General features: G+C 37.9%; 1 long non-coding RNA gene across 1 annotated transcript in view; it reads right to left on the bottom strand.

The window, feature by feature from the left end:
• The window catches only part of LOC140679694 (uncharacterized), a 38,825-nt gene extending 26,028 nt beyond the window's left edge, over positions 1 to 12,797 (bottom strand). Inside the window, exon 1 of the long non-coding RNA XR_012051068.1 lies at positions 12,653 to 12,797. This is a non-coding gene — a long non-coding RNA (uncharacterized lncRNA). The remainder of the gene's footprint in view (positions 1 to 12,652) is intronic.
• Positions 12,798 to 19,269: the final 6,472 nt, after the last annotated feature.

Genomic DNA, 19,269 nt, shown 5'->3' with positions numbered 1-19,269 from the left:
CATGTGTGATGTCTGTTAGTGTTTCCATGCATATTTGTACGTGTCATCGTAACGCAATCACGCTCGCGTCCTTAGCATTAGCTAATATGCTAACACGTTTACGAGTGTCTATTATTAACTTACAATGGCATTCTTTTTGTATTGTTTCCTCAGTAAAATTAACCAACACGTTACTGTGGAGTTATTGAGTTGGTTTAGCTGATTGGGGAGCTAGCTTCCACAGTTAGTGGGTCCATGACCATGACTTCTGTTTTGTTTGATCAGCCGGTTTACTGCCGTGTTACAGACACCGTTTGTAAACAATTAAGGTCTGTAAATAAACATTTACAAAATATGTCTGTGTAAATAACTAAATTTCACAATGTATATAACTGCGGCTTTTAGTCTGGTGCGGCTAATACCATATTTTTCGGATTATAAGTTGCACCGGCCAAAAATGCATAACAAAGAAGGAAAAAAACATATATAAGTCGCACTGGAGTATAAGTCGCACTTTTTGGGGAAATGTATTTAATAAAACCCAACACCAAGAATAAACATTTGAAAGGCAATTTAAAATAAATAAAGAATAGTGAACAACAGGCTGAAAAAGTGTACGTTATATGAGGCATAAATAACCAACTGGTATGTTAACGTAACATATTATGGTAAGAGTCATTCAAATAACTATAACATATAGAACATGCTATACGTTTACCAAACAATCTGTCACTCCTAATCGCTAAATCCCATGAAATCTTCTTCCTCGGTGTCGCTTCTAAACAACTCTGCCAACTCCAAAGGTAGACAATGCACCGCTTCCTCTTCTATCGGTACGTCGCTATATTTTACGGTTATTGTGTTAATAATTTCACACATAAATCGCTCCAGAGTATAAGTCGCACCCCCGGCCAAACTATGAAAAAAAAACTGCGACTTATAATCCGAAAAATACAGTATATGGAAACAAATGTGAACATTTCTTGCTTGTGGCTTGTATACAATTGTGGTCTATAGTCTGAAAATATTGTGGATGACTTTTTCAAAGTAACCGTGGCAACAGTGCTTATATTCTGTTTCTTTGGAGCATGGCGATTCTGTCCATCACTCGTAGAGTATATCGCAGTGTCAAAGTGAGACATGTCAATTCTTTCAACGGTTGCCTCACATATTCCCAAGTGGGTTTTTTTTAACCCAAATCCTTTAGCAAATATAATTGTTATTTTTCCCAGACTAATAGCTGTGCAGTAAGGAATTTGAAAATAGCTACATTGGTCAATGAGCCGAATAATAAACAGGAAAATAACTATTACCTTATTTGGCGCTATAAAATCAAAATGATCCCTACATCATGAGATCCAATTAGATGAATGATGGCGACGAATACCGATGTCAAATGTGGGACGCCACTCCTTTTTTCTTAAAGCGACACACACATCCAGGTATTGAGGGACAGTGCATCATAACTTGTTGATGCTTCAGTATTGTTTACCCCTCACTACCCATTACTTTATTTAACAAGTACTCTGGAATGTTAAACCTAATGCTATAACTATGCAACATAATCAAAACATACATTTTCAAACCTTCCTGACAAAACTACAACTGGGGCTCGAACCCATTACGTCTGCCCTACAAGTAGTTTAGCAACAGTAAGAAAGTGATATTTTTACCTGATTCAGAGCAGGAAAAGGCTAGGAATATGTTTGCGGTACATTTTCATATGTGATATTAAGGCTAGGCTCATCAAATTAAATCAACATATACCGTGACGGACACGTAATAAATTTCAATTCAAAATGCTTTCATTAGAACATTGGAGATATATATATATATATATATATATATATATATATTCATATTTATATATACACACATACACATATATATATATATATATACACACATATATATATCAATAATCATCAATATAAGAAATGTATATTGTGATACAGTTTTCAGCCCTATGTGTTATAAACAAGTAACATACAGTATATACGACTTTTTTTGTATTTTTTAAATCAACTTTAAATTTACCATTACATTCTTATCAGTGTTGGAGCAGGAAGGGAGGAGGCTGTGTCATTCATTACACAAAATGGGGCCCTACATGAATCGCGGGGCATAAGGAGGGGCGGCCCTGATTTTAGTGACTTATTGCTGCTGTAACATCATTAAAAAGGTCAATTTTGCCGAAGACTGGACCTTTAAAATGTTACTTAAAACCTGTACAGTTAATAAAAGCTTTACGGCGGCGACAGTTTGACCCTGGAACAAATTCACTCCACATAATTTCCTATGAGAACAAAGGTGGAAGTCCACCATGGTGTGCAACTTTGCAATAAGTCAGTTTCGACAAGACAAGCGTTGAGCCCTTTCACTAATAATCATGTGAAATCCTTTGAAACAAGACATGATGGACACTTTCTTAACTGTGTATACTCATCTGTCCACGCTTCACTTGTCTGCCGGGGTTATTTGTCCACACGTTTGCTCCGGAGGCCACGAGTGACACACCACCAGCACACTAATCACTCGCTCCCCGAGGAAAAAGAAACAGCCGAGAGGTTCTCTAATCACTGGGACCTCTTGAGGCCAGATGTGAAAAGCCCTTCCTGGCTTCCCCCCCGTCAGCGTGTATTCTGGCCTTGAGGGCTGGACTCTCTTATTCTGACCTCTGCTGCATCCCCGGAGAAAGCTGCAGTTGGTGCTCTCTCTCCATGGCGACGGACGGCATCACCATGGGGGGGACTTAATTACACATGAGCCAAATGCCACGCTTTCATCCCAGTGCTTGCCGACTACACTGTGGCTGGTTTTCCCCACCTGACATCATCGGGGTGGCTTCTCGGGGTGCACAAAAAAGTAAATTCACATCCGAATCGCGATTCTTATTAATCCAGATTCCAAATTGATTCCTAATTTTCAAAAATCCATTAAATAAATACAATTGTATTATGTATATATACAGGCCTCAAATTTTTACTTTTTAAGGTCAAGGCATGTGTTACCTTAAAGGAGGGCTCATATTTTAGGGCACCAAGGCAAACATTATTTTCTTTCAAAGCAGGGGCTCCATATATATATATATATGTCTTAATAAGGTTATCCAAAAAATAGTGCTCGATACCGTAGTAGAGCGCAATATATGTATGTGTGGGAAAAAAAATCACAAGACTATTTCATCTCTACAGGCCTGTTTCATGAGGGGGGTTCCTCAATCATCAGGAGATTTTAATGGGAGCATTCACATACCATGGATTATATAGGGCACAGAGTGGGTGGGTACAGGCTGGTGTAGGGGCGTGGTGATTGGCTCATGTGTTACCTAGGAGGTGTTTCCGTCTGTGGCGGCATGCTGTTACAATTTCGCTGCGCTTGTTGAGGGATGACAGGTCTGGACGGTAAATAATAAACAGTTTCTCTTTCAAGCATAGGTTGCATCTTTTATTACCACTATTGTAAGGTGTGCTGGATGCAAGAATTTGCCATGTTATTGAATATTCAACATTATTGTCTTTGAGGTCCCAAATGTGTTTGCTGAGTTCTGTGGTATTCCGCAGGTTTTGGTTCCTGAAAGAAGCCTTGTGATTGTTCCATCTGGTTTTGAACTCTCCCTCGGTTAATCCTACATATGTGTCGGATGTGTTAATGTCCTTGCGTGTTACCTTAGATTGGTAGACAACTGATGTTTGTAAGCACCCCCCGTTGAGAGGGCAATCAGGTTTCTTTCGACAGTTACAGCCTTTGTTGGTTTTGGAGTCTCTCTGTCCGGGGGCCGACGGCTCATTTGCAATTGTTTTGTTGTGGTTTGAGATGATTTGTCGTATATTGTTCATACAGCTGTAGCCACAGCCAACAAGGAAGCCTTCATCACATTGAAGGACCACAAACCCAACTTCGCAAATAACCCAACATGCCGACTAATAAACCCAACTAAATCTGAAATAGGAAAAATCAGCAAAATAATCCTGGACAGAGTCAACACAAAAATCAAGGACAAAACACCACTCAACCAATGGAGAAATACAGCAGCAGTAATCAAATGGTTCAACAACATCCAAGACAAACAACAGCACAACTTTATCTCCTTTGATATCGAATAATTTTACCCTTCCATCACGCAAGACCTACTGACTCAAGCACTAGACTTCGCCTCAGACTACGACTCAATCACAGGCAACGAAAGAAACATCATCATCCACGCAAAAAACTCCATTCTCATCCACAACAGTACACCATGGCAAAAAAAGAACAATGTAACATTTGACGTCACTATGGGAAGTTTTGATGGAGCAGAAACGTGTGAACTCGTTGGGAGTTTCCTCCTCTCCCAGCTCGCTAGCCTCAATCTGAACCTTGGTATTTACCGTGATGACGGACTGGCAGTGTGTCGCGCCTCGCCAAGGAGCAGCGAGAATACCAAGAAGCGCATATGCCAAATTTTCAAAGAGAACGGCCTACGGATCACGATTGAAGCCAACAAGCAAACCGTCAACTTCCTTGACGTCACTTTCAACCTGAGAAATAACAGCTACCAACCATTCACGAAACCCAACACAACACTCCAATACGTGCACCATGACAGCAACCACCCACCCACCACCACGAAAAGTATACCTACCGGAATTAATAAAAGGCTATCGATGCTGTCATCTAGCAAAGCTGAATTTGACCAAGCAACCCCCCCGTACCAAAAAGCCCTTGATGAAAGCGGATACAATTTCACCCTCACCTATGAACCCACGCCAGGAAACCAACCGAAAAAGAACAGAAAACGAAACGACATCATCTGGTACAACCCCCCATACAGCAAAAACGTCTCAACTAACATTGGACACAAATTCCTCAATCTGATTGACAAACACTTTCCCAAAGACAACACCCTAAGAAAAGTATTCAACAAGAACAACATTAAATTGAGCTACAGCTGTATGAACAATATACGACAAATCATCTCAAACCACAACAAAACAATTGCAAATGAGCTGTCGGCCCCCGGACAGAGCGACTCCAAAACCAACAAAGGCTGTAACTGTCGAAAGAAACCTGATTGCCCTCTCAACGGGGGGTGCTTACAAACATCAGTTGTCTACCAATCTAAGGTAACACGCAAGGACATTAACACATCCGACACATATGTAGGATTAACCGAGGGAGAGTTCAAAACCAGATGGAACAATCACAAGGCTTCTTTCAGGAACCAAAACCTGCGGAATACCACAGAACTCAGCAAACACATTTGGGACCTCAAAGACAATAATGTTGAATATTCAATAACATGGCAAATTCTTGCATCCAGCACACCTTACAATAGTGGTAATAAAAGATGCAACCTATGCTTGAAAGAGAAACTGTTTATTATTTACCGTCCACACCTGTCATCCCTCAACAAGCGCAGCGAAATTGTAACAGCATGCCGCCACAGACGGAAACACCTCCTAGGTAACACATGAGCCAATCACCACGCCCCTACACCAGCCTGTACCCACCCACTCTGTGCCCTATATAATCCATGGTATGTGAATGCTCCCATTAAAATCTCCTGATGATTGAGGAACCCCCCTCATGAAACAGGCCTGTATAGATGAAATAGTCTTGTGATTTTTTTTCCCACACATACATATATATATATATATATATATATATATATATATATATATATATATATATATATATATACATATATGTTATATATACTGTTTTTTTAATTCATTATTAATATAAACTTGTCAGCTTTTTGTCAACATTCCTCCAGAAGGTCTTATCTTTGACCATGTCATGTCAGATGAAACAAAAATGTTGCTGTTTGGCCACAATACCCAGCAATATGTTTGGAGGGGAAAAGGTGAGGCCTTTAATCCCAGGAACACCATCCCCACCGTCAAGCATGGTGGTGGTAGTAGTATGCTCTGGGCCTGTTTTGCTGCCAATAGAACTGGTGCTTTACAGAGAGTAAATGGGACAGTGAAAAAGGAGGGTAACCTCTAATTCTTCAGGACAACCTAAAATCATCAGCCCGGAGGTTGGGTCTTGGGCGCAGGACAATGACCCCAAGCACACGTCAAAAGTGGTAAAGGAATGGCTAAATCAGGCTAGAATGAAGGTTTTAGAATGGCCTTCCCAAAGTCCTGACTTAAACGTGTGGACAATGCTGAAGAAACAAGTCCATGTCAGAAAACCAACACATTTAGCTGAACTGCACCAATATTGTCAAGAGGAGTGGTCAAAAATTCAAGCAGAAGCTTGTGGATGGCTACCAAAAGCACCTTATTGCAGGTAAACTTGCCAAGGGACATGTAAGCAAATATTAACATTGCTGTATGTATACTTTTGACCCAGCACATTTGCTCATATTTTCAGTAGACCCATAATAAATTCATAAAAGAACCAAACTTCATGAATGTTTTTTGTGACCAACAAGTCTGTGCTCCAATCACTCTATCACAAAAAATAAAGAGTTGTAGAAAGTATTGGAAACTCAAGACAGCCATGACATTATGTTCTTTACAAGTGTATGTACACTTTTGATCGCGACTGTATGTGTGTGTATATATATATATATATATATATATAGGTGTGTGTGTGTGTGTGTGTGTGTGTGTGTGTGTGTGTGTGTGTGTGTGTGTGTGTGTGTGTGTGAGTGTAACTAATTTGATAATCGACTAATCTGTCGATTATTACTTCGATTAATCGATTAATAATCGGATAAAAGAGACAAACCACATTTCTATCCTTTCCAGTATTTTATTGAAAAAGAAAAACCAGCATACTGGCACTATACTTATTTGGATTATTGTTTCTCAGCTGTTTGTAAATGTTGCGGTTTATAAATAAAGGTTTATTTTTTTTTAAATAAATAAAAAAATAAAAAAAGTAGCCTCTGCGCATGTGCATAGCATAGATCCAACGAATCGATGACTATATTAATCGCCAACTATTTTTATAATCGATTTTAATTGATTTAATCGATTAGTTGTTGCAGCCCTAGTATATATACACACATACATACACATTTATATATATACACATATATGTATATACATAAATACATACACTATATATACACACACACACACACACACATATATATATATACACACACATGGGACCCATTACGTCCCTGCTTGACACTTGGCATCAAGGGTTGGAATTGGGGGTTAAATCACCAAAAATGATTCTTGGGTGCAGCCACTGCTGCTGCTCACTGCTCCCTTCACCTCCCAGGGGGTGATCAAAGGTGATGGGTCAAATGCAAAGAATACTTTTGCCACACCTAGTGTGTGTGTGACAATCATTGGTACTTTAACTTCCATCCATCCATCCATTTTCTACCGCTTATTCCCTTCGGGGTCGCGGGGGGCGCTGGAGCCTATCTCGGCTACAATCGGGCGGAAGGCGGGGTACACCCTGGACAAGTCGCTACCTCATCGCAGGGCCAACACAGATAGACAGACAACATTCACACTCACATTCACACACTAGGGCCAATTTGGTGTTGCCAATCAACCTATCCCCAGGTGCATGTCTTTGGAGGTGGGAGGAAGCCGGAGTACCCGGAGGGAACCCACGCAGTCACGGGGAGAACATGCAAACTCCACACAGAAAGATCCCGAGCCTGGGATTGAACCCCAGACTACTCAGCACCTTCGTATTGTGAGGCAGACGCACTAACCCCTCTTCCACCGTGCTGCCCGGTACTTTAACTTAACACACCTAAATATATATAAATATATCTATATATTAGATAAATATGTATATCTATAAAATATACATCGATATAAATAAATATGTATATCAATATACACATGTATATATATATATTTTTGATGAAACAATATCAATATATGTATTGCATTAGACAAGTAATATCAGTAAAAAAATCTATACTTTTTTCTTATGTCAAAAGTCGCGAAGCAAGGTTGGTTGCGTGAACAAAGGCTCTCTGATGGCATGGTTGTATCTTTCAGCACTTTTCAGTTCAAAAATAATTCCCTCAGATAAAAAAATGCTCCAGAGCGAGGTTGGTAGGTTTTATGCTGTGTTCCATTTGTTGAGAGTTAAGTTGGTAGCGCCAACTTCTCGGCTTCGTGCCACGACCTTCTACTTTACAGGTAAAATGCATGATTTATAATCCAGCATTAACTTTTAATAACTCAAAGACAAAACAGCAGCAGCAGAAGTAGCTCAAGTCCTTACTTATAGCAGCTTTAGTGGACCAAAGAGCAAGGTGATGCGTCACGACGCCAGAAAAAGTAGTTCCTCAGTGTTCGCTCTTACAATAATGTCGCTATGGCTTAGTTAAAGGCATGGAAATGCAGCGTTTGGGATGTTTTTTTTTTTTACAACTGACTCCCAGCTACATGTATTGTTAGTAGGTACGTCACAATATGAATGTTTCATAACATGGCTATCATTATCACCGCATTGTTGGATGTGCTCAACAAGTACTCCTACACACCAAGGTTTATTGACTAAAATAAATACAATAAAAAGCCACACAATAGACTTTCTTGGCAGAAGAAATATGTTATATAATAATTTTGTTCGGGCTACTCAAGAGCCATGTCATTTTAGTTCCAGTGTTTGAATATGTTTATCTTCTTCTGTTTTTATTGGAAAGGTTTTTGTGTTTTTTAATGAAGAAAATGTGTGTTGGGTTCGTCACGTCCTGTTTATATGACGTCACATCCTGTTGTAGTAATCCGTGATGTATGATACCGCTGAATTTCTTTCCGATCGGATACCAAATAAAATGTAGGCTGGTATCGACGATACAGATCAAGTCATAAAAATGGGGTCCCATAGTAAATGTTTGGGGTCCCACTTTTTTATAACCGTATTGAAAACAAATGATAAATGTATGCATTATTCTGTTATATCTCACATTCTATATTGTGTTTTGGAAAAAGGTTGTCATAAATGTTACTTGATTCATTAAAAAAATAATACCAAAGAAAACTATTTTTTATGCATATGTAAATTTATTCAATCACTTTCTTCTTTCCTTCATGCATCTAAACTTTACCGCTGCCGGTAGTTTTTTCTATATTTTTATTGTAATATTTTCAGAATGCGCTTGTTCTATTTTTGGTCAAAGTAAGACAAAGAAAACAATCTGAAGTTGTCTTTATTTTTTAGTTTTAATGCCATGATTTTAATAGTCCGGCCCGCGTGTGCACAGATTTTCCTCCTGAGCTAAAATAAGTTTGACACCCCTGTTCTAAGTTATGGAGTTACACAACGGTATTATTTTCTTATTCTATTCTTACAAGGGGAAAAAACAGTAAATGTAAGAAAAATGTAAGGAAAAAAACAGAAAAAAAAGGTATGTCATGACCTTAAACCTTAAAGGCACTGCCTTTGCATGCCGGTCCAATCACATAATATCTACGGCTTTTCACACGCACAAGTGAATGCTTAGCATACTTGGTCATTCTAACTAACAATAATAATTACATATAGTTTGTCACCTATAATACAAAGTTGACACAATATCTGATTCTATTTACAAAATAGAAGTTTTCACACCTTTTACCTCAAGTATCAAAAGTTTCGATATTTTGATTTGAGAATCGATATTAGAGCATAAAGAACTGGTATCAATATTTCAGTATTGATCCACACATCCCCAATATTAGAGCATGATCAATTTCTAAGAGAGCACAGCTTGGAGGTTTAATGTGCACTATTAAATATCTTAGTTGCTCTATTTGTATTTAGATTAGGGAATATTGTTTTTTTATTGTTGTGGCTTATGCAGCCCTTTGAGACACTTGTGATTAAGAGCTGTATAAATAAACTTTGATTGATTGATAAGTGTAAGAAATGTAAGACAAATGTAAGATAAAACTAGCAAAAAAGGTATGTAGTGAGAAAAAGCTGACATTTTCAAACTAACAATAATAATTACTAGAGATGTCCGATAATATCGGGCTGCCAATATTATCGGCCGATAAATGCTTTAAAATGTAATATCGGAAATTATCGGTATCGGTTTAAAAAAGTATCCATCCATCCATCCATTTACTACCGCTTATTCCCTGTATGACTTTTTAATAACGCCGCTGTACGGAGTGGTACACGGACGTAGGGAGAAGTACAGAGCGCCAATAAACCTTAAAGGCACTGCCTTTGCGTGCCGGTCCAATCACATAATATTTACGGCTTTTCACACGCACTAGTGAATGCATCGCATACTTGGTCAACAGCCATACAGGTCACACTGAGGGTGGCCGTATAAACAACTTTAACACTGTTACAAATATGCGCCACACTGTGAACCCACACCAAACAAGAATGACAAACACATTTCGGGAGAACATCCGCACCGTAACACAAAATAAACACAACAGAACAAATACCCAGAACCCCTTGCAGCACTAACTCTTCCGGGACGCTACAGTATACACCCCCCGCTACCCGCTACCCCCTACCACCCCACCTCAACCCCGCCCCCCCAACTCCGCCCACCTCAACCTCCTCATGCTCTCTCAGGGAGAGCATGTCCCAAATTCCAAGCTGCTGTTTTGAGGCATGTTAAAAAAAATAATGCACTTTGTGACTTCAATAATAAATATGGCAGTGCCATGTTGGAATTTTTTCCATAACTTGAGTTGATTTATTTTGGAAAACTTTGTTACATTGTTTAATGCATCCAGCGGGGCATCACAACAAAATTAGGCATAATAATGTGTTGATTCCACGACTGTATATATCGGTATTGGTTGATATCGGAATCGGTAATTAAGAGTTGGACAATATCGGAATATCGGCAAAAAAGCCATTATCTTTGTCACCTATAATAAAAAAGTTGACACAATATCTGTTTTTATTTCCAAAATAAAATATCAATATGGACTTTGACTTTTCAGTATGCGGCCCTTGTTGGGAAAGGTTTCCACACCTTTGTCCTAAAGTATCGATATTTTGATTTGAGAATTGATATTAGAGCAAAAAATCTGGTATCAATCTTACAGTATCGATCCGCACCTCCACAATATTAGAGCATAATCAATCTCTAAGAGAGCACAGCTTGTAGGTTTAATGTGCACTATTAAATATCTTAGTTGTTCAGACAGTAATATGTTGGAGAAAGTTGTTAATTTAATTAAACATATTATTTGTTCAGACAGTAATATGTTGGAGAAAGTTGTTACTTTAATGTAATATATTAGCTGTTCAGACAGTAATATGTTGGAGAAAGTTGTTAATTTAATTAAATATACTAGTTGCTCAGACAGTAATATGTTGGAGAAAGTTGTTAATTTAATGTAATATATTAGTTGCTCAGACAGTAATATGTTGGAGAAAGTTATTAATTTAATTAAATATATTAGTTGCTCAGACAGTAATATGTTGGATAAAGTTGTTAATTTAATGTAATATCTTAGTTGTTCAGACAGTAATATGTTGGAGAAGGTTGTTCATTTAATTAAATATATTAGTTGTTCAGACAGTAATAAGTTGGAGAAAGTTGTTAATTTAATTAAATATATTAGTTGTTCAGACAGTAGTATGCTGGAGAAAGTTGTTAATTTAATTAAATATATTAGTTGTTCAGACAGTGATATGTTGGAGAAAGTTGTTAATTTAATTAAATATATTAGTTGCTCAGACAGTAATATGTTGGAGAAAGTTGTTAATTTAATGTAATATATTAGTTGCTCAGACAGTAATATGTTGGAGAAAGTTGTTAATTTAATTAAATATCTTAGTTGTTCGGACAGTAATATGTTGGAGAAAGTTGTTAATTTAATTAAATATCTTAGTTGTTCAGACAGTAATATGTTGGAGAAAGTTGTTAATTTAATTAAATATATTAGTTGTTCAGACAGTAATATGTTGGAGAAAGTTGTTAATTTAATTAAATATATTAGTTGTTCAGACAGTAATATGTTGGAGAAAGTTGTTAATTTAATTAAATATATTAGTTGTTCAGACAGTAATATGTTGGAGAAAGTTGTTAATTTAATTAAATATCTTAGTTGTTCAGACAGTAATATGCTGGAGAAAGTTGTTAATTTAATTAAATATATTAGTTGTTCAGACAGTGATATGTTGGAGAAAGTTGTTAATTTAATTAAATATATTAGTTGCTCAGACAGTAATATGTTGGAGAAAGTTGTTAATTTAATTAAATATCTTAGTTGTTCGGACAGTAATATGTTGGAGAAAGTTGTTAATTTAATTAAATATCTTAGTTGTTCAGACAGTAATATGTTGGAGAAAGTTGTTAATTTAATGTAATATATTAGTTGTTCAGACAGTAATATGTTGGAGAAAGTTATTAATTTAATTAAATATATTAGTTGTTCAGACAGTAATATGTTGGAGAGAGTTGTTCATTTAATGTAATATATTATTTGTTCAGACAGTAATATGTTGGAGAAAGTTGGTAATCTCTTTTTTTGTGTTAGCATTTCAGCTAGCTAGCGCGCTAGCTCATTTCTCCAGTCCGTGAGTTCATCAAAGTGTTATTACTCAATTTCAGACGGTAATACACATCGTGGGCAAACGGTAATACGCGTCGTGGGCTGTTTTATCGCGGTTTATCGTGACACAACTCAACGTTACATCCCTAATTGTTAGCTCATACTGGAAGTTTAATTAGCATGTGGAACATTGAGAAAAGGCGAAGGCAGGTGAGTGTTCGGGCAGGTACACTACTTACAATCACAGCCTGTGTTGTCATTTCTACCCACGGACGTGTCGAAGATGCCGAGTTGGTCAACAATCTCCTCCCTGGAAGAAAGAAAACACGCTACTGTCGCTGCAAACATGCCCAAACATCAAGGAAGTCCACTTACCTGTCCGCCATGACAGCCATGCATGTTGCCTTCATGACTATAGGAAATCACAACATTCTGGCAGACTGTAGGAAATCACAACATTCTGGCACATTGCGCCTTCTTCGTCTTCTTTTGTTTTATATATATATATATATATATATATATATATATATATATATATATAAAACAAAATATATATATATATATATATATATATATATATATATATATATATATATATATATATATATATATATATATATATATATAAAACAAAAGAAGACGAAGAAGGCATATATATATATATATATATATATATATATATATATATATATATAAAACAAAAAAAGACGAAGAAGGCGCAATGTGCCAGAATGTTGTGATTTCCTATATATATATATATATATATACATATATATATATATATATATATATATACACGTATATCCATCCATCCATTTCCTACCGCTTATTCCCTTCGGGGTCGCAGGGGGCGCTGGAGCCTATCTCAGCTACAATGGGGCGGAAGATGGGGTACACCCTGGACAAGTCACCACCTCATCACAGGGCCAACACAGATAGACAGACAACATTCACACTCACATTCACACACTAGGGCTAATTTTATGTTGCCAATCAACCTATCCCCAGGTGCATGTCTTTGGAGGTGGGAGGAAGCCGGAGTACCCAGAAGGATCCCACGCAGTCACGGGGAGAACATGCAAACTCCACACAGAAAGATCCCGATCGGCCGAGATTTAACTCACGACTACTCAGGACCTTCGTATTGTGAGGCAGTTATACGTGTATACATACATACATACATGTATACATACATACATACATACATACATGTGTATGTATATATACATACATAGAGTACATGTATATATACATACATACATGTATGTATATATATACATACATACATACATACGTGTATACATACATACATACATACATGTATGTATATATATACATACATACATACATACATGTATATATACATTCATACATACATGCATCCATACATACATGCATACATACATGCATGCATACATACATACATACATACATACATGTATGTATATACATACATACATGTATGTATATACATACATACATACATGCATGTATATATACATACGTACATGTATATATACATACATACATACATGTCCTATCTTGTCGATTGTATTGTACCATATGTCCCGGCAAGAAATCTGCGTTCAAAGAACTCCGGCTTATTAGTGATTCCCAGAGCCCAAAAAAAGTCTGCGGGCTACAGAGCGTTTTCTATTCGGGCTCCAGTACTATGGAATGCCCTCCCGGTAACAATTAGAGATGCTACCTCAGTAGAAGCATTTAAGTCCCATCTTAAAACTCATTTGTATACTCTAGCCTTTAAATAGACCCCCCTTTTAGACCAGTTGATCTGCCGTTTTTTTTTTTCTCCTCTGCTCCCCTCTTCCTTGTGGAGGGGGGGCCCAGGTCCGGTGGCCATGGATGAAGTGCTGGCTGTCCAGAGTCGGGACCCGGGGTGGACCGCTCGCCTGTGCATCGGTTAGGAACATCTCTGCGCTGCTGACCCGTCTCCGCTCGGGATGGTGTCCTGCTGGCCCCACTATGGACTGGACTCTTACTATTATGTTAGATCCACTATGGACTGGACTCTCACAATATTATGTCAGACCCACTCGACATCCATTGCATTCGGTCTCCCCTAGAGGGGGAGGGGGGGGGGGTTACCCACATATGCGGTCCTCTCCAAGGTTTCTCATAGTCATTCACATCGACGTCCCACTGGGGTGAGTTTTTTCTTGCCCTTATGTGGGCTCTGTACCGAGGATGTCGTTGTGGATTGTGCAGCCCTTTGAGACACTTGTGATTTAGGGCTATATAAATAAACATTGATTGATTGTATGTATATATACATACATACATACATGTATATATACATACATACATGTATGTATATACTGTATATACATACATACATGTATATATACATACATACATGTATGTATATATATATATACATACATTAGAGATGCGCGGATAGGCAATTATTTCATCCGCAACCGCATGACAAAAGTCGTCAACCATCCGCATCCACCCGAATTAACATTTAATCAACACCGCACCCGCCCGTTGTTATATATCTAATATAGACGATGCAAGGCATTAGTGAGGTTGTAAAGCTTTTGCCTGTTAAAGAAAGGCGACTGATCCAATGCAGCAATCATCTGGGAGCCGCGCTGAGCGCACCTCCAAGCGCGTGGAGGTGCGATGTCCCTCGCACCCGGGCTTGCGCCCGAGGCTTCAGCGTGCACCGCGGCGCCCATCCTACTCGTCGCGGCCTATCCCTAGCGGCTCTCACTGCCGGCGACGGCCGGGTATGGGCCCGACGCTCCAGCGCCATCCATTTTCAGGGCTAGTTGATTCGGCAGGTGGGTTGTTACACACTCCTTAGCGGGTTCCGACTTCCATGGCCACCGTCCTGCTGTCTATATCAACCAGGGTGAGCCCCACCCCTTTCGTGAGCGCACTGCGCGCGGAGTGACCGCTGTTACGCGCCCCCGGCAACAGGGGTGGCGGGCAGGTAAGCTGCGTGGGCGGAGCGCGCGGAGTGACCCATGTTACGAGCCCCCGGCCACGGGGGTGGCGGGCAGGTAAGCTGCTTACCTGCTGCGCGTGACGTCGGCCGCGGCGAAGGCGGACGAGGCGGGGTGTCGGTGCGGTGGGCGCGGTGGTGACCCTGGACGTGCGTCGGGCCCTTCTCGCGGATCGCCTCAGCTACGGCTCCCGGTGGGGCCCTCTCGGGGGAAGGGGCCTCGGTCCCGGACCCCGGCGAGGCGTCCCTTCTCCGCTCCGTAAAAGTGTCCATCTCTTTTTTTTTTCTTCTTCTGTTGTGGCATATGCAGCAGGTGCCTGCTTGTTTTTCGTATGTGGGTAACAACATTTAACTATGTATATATATTTACGAATTGGTTTAACTGCCACCCGCCTGAATCTATTTAAAATCTAATTTTTTTTTATTTCAGCCGCCCGACCCGACCCGACGATAAAATCTAATTTTTCGCGGGGGTGGGGGGGGGGGGGGGTTTACCCACTTATGCGGTCCTCTCCAAGGTTTCTCATAGTCATTCACATCGACGTCCCACTGGGGTGAGTTTTTCCTTGCCCTTATGTGGGCTCTGTACCGAGGATGTCGTTGTGGCTTGTGCAGCCCTTTGAGACACTTGTGATTTAGGGCTATATAAATAAACATACATGTATATATACATACATACATGTATATATACATACATACATGTATGTATATATATATACATACATGTATATATACATACATACATACATACATGTATGTATATATACATACATACATGTATATATACATACATACATACATACATGTATGTATATATATACATACATGTATATATACATGCATGCATACATACATACATACATACATGTATGTATATATATACATACATACATGTATGTATATATACATACATGTATGTATACATACATACATGTATGTATACATACATACATACATACATACATGTATGTATATATACATACATACATACATGTATATATACATACATACATGTATATATACATACATACATGTATACATACATACATACATGTATGTATATATATATACATGTATATATATGTAATAATGACAATAGAAACTCTATGTATGTATGTATATATATATTTATGTATGTGTGTATGTATATATATATGTATGTATGTATATGTATATATATATTTATGTATGTGTATGTATATATGTATACATACATACATACATACATATATATATATATACATATATATATATATATGTATGATTGTATATACATATGTATGGATATATATATATATATATATATATATATATATATGTATATATATATATATATATATATATGTATATGTGTGTATATATGTATGTATGTGTGTGTATATATGTATATGTGTGTATATATGTATGTATGTGTATGTATATAGGATATGTGTGTATATATATATATATATATATATATATATATATATATATATATATATATGTGTGTGTGTGTGTATGTATATGTATGCATGTGTATATATGTATGTGTATATGTATATATATATATATGCATATGTATGGATATATGCATGTGTGTGGATATATACATATATATAGATAGATATCTTGTTTTTTTAATCTTTTTTACTATTTATATTACTATATTATTGTGTATGCACCTGAGGGGATCTGCTCCAATTTTGTTGTTCTTTGAACCTGTTCACTGTAATAATGACAATGAAAACTGTATTCTCTTCTCTTTTAACTTGTGTGTTTTGAGTACAATCCTAAAATATCTTCCACTGCTAACCTAATCTTCTCTTTCGCTAACTTATTCCCCTTTCTCTATTATATTTCCTACAACGTATTAAAATATGTCCTACACTTATATCTGATGACAACACAGTCCTGTATTATGTTTCCTATCAATGTCAATGAACTATTTAGATATGTATGTCCTAATCTCATTCTAGTAATAATGTCTTCTTCCTTACTATTTCTATTCCTCCTCTCATTACATTGGGGGTTAAATCACCAAAATTATTCCTGAGCGCGGCCACCGCTGCTGCTCACTGCTCCCCTCACCTCCCAGGGGGTGATCAAGGGTGATGGGTAAAATGCAGAGGACAAATTTCACCACACCTAGTGTGTGTGTGTGTGACAATCATTGCTACTTTAACTTTTTAACTAAATCTTGTCTTGTTTCTGATGCTATGTTTTTTTTATGCTCATCAATGCACACGACTGCTTTCCTTGCTTTATTTTCCTCTATCCAATTAACTGCCATTTAATTGCGACCAATTCCCCCGTAAAAACAGATAACTTATCAGTAATTATTTTGTTTAATACTTTGTTTCCTTGTGGGATGGCACATTGCTGCGGCTTCATGTCATTCTTGCATTATTTTGTTGTATTACTGCATACGTACTGATTTAAGTGTTTAAAGTGTAATTTACAGCCACACAATTTATGCTAAAACTCGACTTATTTTGTGCCGATCAAGAACAGAACATGAAGGACTAGAACAGACACATTGATATCAAAATGTATAAACATGTCTGATTATGTCGGCTGGCACCGGCTTTACCGTGAATTGATTAACGTGGACCCTGACTTAAACAAGTTGAAAAACTTTTTGGGGTGTTACCATTTAGTGGTCAATTGCACGGAATATGTACTGTACTGTGCAATCTACTAATAAAAGTCTCAATCAATCAAAAAACCTAAAATCACCGATACAAGCAGTGCTGCAGCGATCATGATACCATGTGACAGTTTGGGCTTTTATTTGCAGGTCAAGACTCCATCTAAACAGGGGCGGGGCCTCACCTGCCATCATGGAAAGAAAAAAAATGTAAATAGAAAAAAAATTAATTAAATTGTTATATGTATCCAGTGATTATACTATAAAGTTATTTTCCATTTAACTTCACCAGTTTTAGATTATTTTTAATCAAAATCGCTGAATTTTCACATTCGCCGTTCAAATACTGAGAAGAGACGGTGCGGTGAACAGCAGCCAGTGGAGGCACGTCACTCAGTGCCTCAACATGGATTCTGGACTCGGCTAACTGCTGGCCTGCTGTGCAGTGAGACCGTATTGCTATATGAACTATATTATACATTTCCATAGTTTAGTTAGCTGAGGTATATAATGTACAGTGTATTTTGTCAACAACTGTATGTGTGTAAAGTATTTCTTGTGCTGAGCGATCATCGCCTCCTGCACCCCCGCCGTAGAATTGTTATATCAACTAAAGCCCACACTTAAACTTTCCACGTGCAAGATTGAATCTATTTAAAAAAGTTATTTCATAAGAAGCCAACAAGTGCAAAAACAATAATGTTCGTGTTGGAGGAGTTGTGAATGAATGCAGGGCCACAACATTAGGTACACCTGCAGACTGCAGGTGTATCTAATTCACAACTCCTCCAACACGAACATTATTGTTTTTGCACTTTTTGGCTTCTTATTAAATAACTTTTGTAACCTATTTTTATGGGCTTTCCTCTTTGTGATGTTAAGTTCCTGTTATGCGCTGTTATATGCCTTGAGCTCTTATTTTGAAGGCACTAAGAGCGGAAGTGATGTGACACGGAGTGGAGCGGAGGTTTTTGAAAGAAGGTAAATAAAGTGGTCCTCGTGTAAACTGGAGCCTCCGTGTTTGTTATTTTGTAGTTTCATACAGTATAGGCGACATTTATAAACCCTCGGTTACACTTTTTTAAATAGATTCAATCTTGCACGTGGAAAGTTTAAGTGAGGGCTTTAGTTGTGGACTTCATTTATAAGTAAAGGTAAGACCATAATAACGTTTTTTTTATTAAATGTGCTTTGTATGTGTAAAGTTGAAGTTAAGTTAAAGTAGCAATGATTGTCACACACACACTAGGTGTAATGAA

Source organism: Nerophis lumbriciformis, linkage group LG21, assembly GCF_033978685.3.
Source record: "Nerophis lumbriciformis linkage group LG21, RoL_Nlum_v2.1, whole genome shotgun sequence".
Taxonomy (NCBI): Eukaryota; Metazoa; Chordata; class Actinopteri; order Syngnathiformes; family Syngnathidae; genus Nerophis; species Nerophis lumbriciformis.
This window is presented reverse-complemented; position numbering and strand designations above follow the sequence as displayed.